Source organism: Podarcis tiliguerta, assembly GCF_965153285.1.
Source record: "Podarcis tiliguerta genome assembly, chromosome: 4".
Classification (NCBI taxonomy): Eukaryota; Metazoa; Chordata; class Lepidosauria; order Squamata; family Lacertidae; genus Podarcis; species Podarcis tiliguerta.
This window is the reverse complement of record NC_139537.1, coordinates 96,506,388-96,511,748: the sequence shown is the minus strand read 5'-3', so window position 1 is coordinate 96,511,748 and position 5,361 is coordinate 96,506,388. Positions and strand designations below refer to the sequence as shown.

The 5,361-nt window shown below is 39.8% G+C and overlaps 1 long non-coding RNA gene across 1 annotated transcript; it reads right to left on the bottom strand.

The window, feature by feature from the left end:
* Positions 1 to 2,581: 2,581 nt before the first annotated feature.
* On the bottom strand, positions 2,582 to 4,792 carry LOC310676589. Its single transcript, XR_014510635.1, has 3 exons — positions 4,448 to 4,792; positions 3,502 to 3,601; positions 2,582 to 3,089 (listed from the first exon to the last, which is right to left on the bottom strand). It is a non-coding gene; the product is annotated as an uncharacterized lncRNA (long non-coding RNA).
* Positions 4,793 to 5,361: the final 569 nt, after the last annotated feature.

The window sequence follows — 5,361 nt, the reverse complement described above, 5'->3', positions numbered from 1 at the left end:
TCATATTTGTTTTTTTAAAACCACTTTGAGGTGTGTTTGGGGTTTTTTTACAATCAAGCAGTATATAATTTTTATGAACTAACTAACTAAATGTGTCTGAGAACTACACTCATGCCAATGGACAATAAGAGAAGTAAAATCCTATCTTGAAATTTCACTTTAGCAAGGCTTTATTGAGAACCTCTGACTCAGGAAGAAGATTCTGGTTGATAGCCATGAGTTGTTTGGAGTACCAGCTATTCCAGTGCCCCACAAAAAAGATATTCTGGTTTTAGTCAAAATTTGTCAAATATTTCTCCTATAAAGTAAATTTCACAGCCTAAATATATGCAAAAACACTCTAGAAATTATTGAAGCTGTTTTCCTGTCCCTCAGAATTATTCTCATGTTTTCGTGTGACCTGGATTTCAGTTTAGGTGAAATAGCAATTCCAGAGAAAATATGGAAAATCCCATTTCTAGGAGGAATGTCGATACAGGGAAATGAGCCAAACAGCCGTGGACTGGAATAGACCATTATAAATTGGAACAGTTTCATACCTTCAGCTTATCTAACAGTGGCAGACGGTTTTGATAGAATGCCTAAACTAACCGTCAGCCAAACAGGGGATGGTCAATCATGGAGGAGGGTTAAGGTCATTCCTGCTGGCCCTAAACCTAACCACACACTGATCCAGCCATAGCTGTCAACTTTTCCCTTTTCGTGCCAGGAATCCTATTCAGAATAAGGAAATTTTCCATAAAAAAAGGGAAATGTTGACAGCTATGGATCCAGCTCTCTTGAATGGTTCTGTGCACAGGGAGTTCAGGAATATAGGATCTCCATGCAGGGACTTCTGCATTTTGCAGGGTTCCAGATAAAGCACAAAGAAGATGCTACATGCAAATCATTTGCACTAACATAGGATCTGGGTAGAATAACACAGATCAAGATCACAGGCATGGCAAACAGTGGGGATCCTATTCCTTTCCACATATAAACTTCTGTGTTTTGCTCAACAGAATAGCCCAGTCTGCATTCTGGGATCTCATATCCACAACCTAGGAAATCAAAATAAATATTTGGCTCTTTAGATGTCTGACTTAAACTCCTCACTACTTTACTTCTTGTTCCTATAGACTTCATAAGAAGCATAACTAGCTTCAGAGAGTGCAGAATCTAGCACTCCATGTGCCGTTTTAAAACAAAATGCTGGTTCTTTGTGTTACATGCTTTCAAACAGTCTTCCAATTCAGCAGCAGAAGCAACGTTTTATTTCTGCTAGAGAAACATGCAGCCAAAACAAATGGGGGATTATCCATAAGTATATTACACTTCAGGAGAGAGTGGGGATTAGCAAAGTTGTGATAGTTTGTTACAAAGGAATCACAGAATGAATAATTGACTGCCGTACAAAGAGCAGAACTGAGGCTAACAGACTCACCTCAAATCTCGCCTCTGTCATGATCTCACTTCACTATATGGTTTGACCCCATAAGAGCCGACTCAGCCACTTCAGTCTACAGAACTTGCATTTCTGTAAGTGCCACACAGTGTCTCTGCTGCATTTTTGAGGAATCTTTTCTTTAGTGCGGCACCATGTGTACTCCTGAATGCCCGTCAATCTTTTAGACGCCTGCTGGACTCCAATTTTCATCAGCCCAGCCAGCATGGCCAATAGTCAGGGATGTTTATAGAACTATAGAGTTAGAAGGGACCCTCAGGATCATCTAGTCCAACCTCCTGCAATTCAGGAATATGCAACGGCCCCATACAGGGATTGAACCTGCAACCTTGGCATCATTAGTACCACACTCTAGCCAGCTGAGCCATCTTCCCATCCAACCAAACCTCACCTATTTCTGATTTAAAGCTTTAACAGGTCAAAACAAGCACTCTAAATAACAAGAGTGATTGGGTTGTATTTATAGGATTCTTGTATGGGTCAATGAGATTTATTTCTGCATTATATTTATATTCCATTTTTTCTTCCCTGGAGCTCAGGTTGGCATACAGATGTTTCCGCCTCCCCATTTTCTGCTCACAGCAATCTGGTCAGTTTTGTTAGTCTAAGAGTCCATCAGTGGCCCTGAATCAACTAATAAGCTTCCTAGCTTAATGGAGACTTGAACCCTATTCAAACCACTGTAAGTCACTGGCTCTTTGACCTCATTCTCTGAGCTCTTTGAAGCCTGATCATTATACTAGTACATTTGCCCTGCCAGTACAACTTCAGAAGCGTTAAAGATGAATATTTTTTTGTTATAAATCCTTGGTGAACTTTCTATGTTAATTAAAGAGAGAAACATTTATTTACATCTTACAATTGGAGGCATACGGAGGGTGTCAATGTGTGTGACAAGTTCTTTTTCTAAGAGTCTACAATAGAGTGACAGATCACTATCAGAGGAACAGGAGGTAAGAAGAGATCTAAAACTATCACATGCTTTAGGAACAGTTCCCGAGTAATTACAAACATTAGCTATAATCCTGAACACTCTCGAACGAGGAAAACCCCAGTGAATATGAAGCCTATAGGCCAATTGGCGCAAATGTTCTCAAAAGTGCTTGCTTCTCAGTTCACTTCCAACTGTTCTTCTTCCATCTGTTGGTACCTTTAATTAATTATGTTATCCAATGGCATCTGTGTGTGCATGTGTGTGCGTTAAATGACATTGAAACAACCCTCCAAAACCCAGTATTTGTCTTTTCTGACACAAAGCCTGCTGCCTTCATTTCATTTTCTGCACTGAGAACATTTATTTTAATCCACGGTTTTCTCTTCTCTGTACTTCTTTGTCTACACATAGGAGGGAGGAACATTATAAAGGAGCCTCACTTTCATATCTCCTTGAACGAGTTAACTACATTTTTTTTTAGCTGTCTCATTTTGAACACTTAACTGTCATAGGGCAGAGCATGGACCATTTCATACATTTTAAAATAATACATTGTCTCGTTGGCGATAGCACTGTCATTTGTTTTCATTTTGCTGAGATGTCGTTTTCTCAGATTGAAATATATATTAAAGGAGAAAAGTCCAACTTTCTGGGAAATACAACCAAAGATTAGGGTTTGATTTTCATTATTATTTGATGTTGAGGATCCAACTAAGGAACAAAAACAGCAAAGTGTAAAATATGGGCATGATGCACTCAAAGTTAAATACTTATAAGACAAAAGGGGCATCTTTAATTCATTAATGATTTCAAACAAAGAGAGCATATCCCTTTCTACCTCTTATTGAAATCAGTGGATTCAAAATAGATCATGGCTATATCATGCCGAAGTCAAAATAAGTTGTAAGTATTGATTTGCACAAATTCATAGAAAAAGAATGTTACAATAGGTAAAAATTCACATGACTGATTTTGGTAGAACAAATTCCATCTCCACCCAGCAAATGTGTTCCAGAGATAATGGCAAGTCATTTTGACTGAGCAGAAGTCTACTTGCATGAGGCTGCCCACATACATAAAGATTATTATTCATATTATTCCTATATGGGCGTATCATACTTACAGAACAGTAATATTCCAGAGATGTGAACAGAAGGTTTTAAATGTAGTCTGCTTCTGCTGACGCAAATTATTTCTTTGTCCCCAGTTTCCAGAGAATGTATCTGTTGTAATTAATCCAATCAGAAGCCACATATTAACAAAAAGCTCAATTTCATTTTTTAAAATGATATCATTAACTACATACACGTACACACACACACAAAATAGACCACAAGTGGCAGCTAGAAACTGAAAATTTTAAATGAACACTTTCTCCATATCCATCTCTTTCACGTCAAATAAGAAGAGAAAAGCATGTTTGAGGGAGATAGTGTTATGGAAAGAGCTTCACACGGAACTGCCTGATTCCGCTAAAGCTTATTCATCAAACTAGATTTGGCATAATGTGTTCTGGTGATTTTCACAATGTTTTAATGTGCAGTGTTCCTTAAAATTACTGCTATGATAAAGCTGGCACATTTGCTCATTTGAAAGAAGGAGCAAATAAGAATAATGGAAAAAAATCTAATGTTGATCGACAACAAGGACATTTGGTGGGCAACTGGGAACAGTCGCAACACCATGTGCGGAGAGCTATCAGCAATACCCTCTGTTTAGTAATGAACAATCTCTCTGGCCAGACTGAGACATTTCTCTCGAAGAGGAAAACCTAGATGCTAGAGAGACCTCCAGCCTCCTTAATGCCTACAATCATCTCAGCTACATTACCCACATGACGGTGTCACTCCACACATGGGCAGCAAAGTTATGCCACTAATGATGCCCTCTACGCCTCATGGTTCTTGGCCTCCAACATCCATACAGTGAATGTAACACAATCTGGAACCCTTATTGTTCAAGGTTTCAGAATGTGCAGTTTGCTGATGGCGGTTGTTTCTGCATTTCTTATAGCATTGGCATTGTATACCACACAAATATCTGTGTAGTGTACACAAATATGAGTGTACCTTATTTGCAGTCTCTTCTGCTCACTAAACAATTGTCTTTCTCACAGAATGGGGAAGGATGTAGGGCTGCTTGGTCTCAGAAAGGTTTTCTCATCCCAAGTGTTGCCTCTGACAAAACAATATTGGTTGCTTTTTGGGTGCAAAATAACATGGCTCTCGCTGTGTGTGTCCATAATCTGCAGAGGAGGGAGGAAAAGTTTCTGGGTGGTATATAACTTGAATAGCTGCAGCTGACAAGCTTTTTAGCATAGCTGCCAAGGAGACGCTATTGGCAAGAGAGAAATTCCTATTATATTCCCCTAATGTCACCATTAAATTCTTGTGTGAAAAATTTACTTGGAAAGTGCTATTACCTCAGTACAGACAGCATTCACTGTTGCAATTACTGCTTGCTGTGTTTTGGAGAATATTCCTCTCCATTGGGCTTTCTTTTATATTTTCTAAATAAGTTTGGAGCTAAATTCTAGTGCAAGTAGGAATCCTCAATGAAAATGTTCTTATTTAATATGCAGCATGGTTACTCAATTTTTAGGCCCAGAATAAGAGGTTGTTGGGATGCGGGTGGCATTGTGGGTTAAACCACTGAGCCACTTGGGCTTGCCGATCAGAAGGTCGGTGGTTCGAATCCCCGTGACGGGGTGAGCTTCCATTGCTCGGTCCCTGCCCCTGCCAACCTAGCAGTTCGAAAGCACGTCAAAGTGCAAGTAGATAAATAGGTACCACTCCGGTGGGAAGGTAAACGGCATTTCCGTGCACTGCTCTGGTTCACCAGAAGTGGCTTAGTTATGCTGGCCACATGACCTGGAAGCTGTACACCAGCTCCCTCGGCCAATAAAGTGAGATGAGTACCACAACCCCAGAGTCGTCCGTGACTGGACCTAATGGTCAGGGGTCCCTTTACCCTTTAAGAGGTT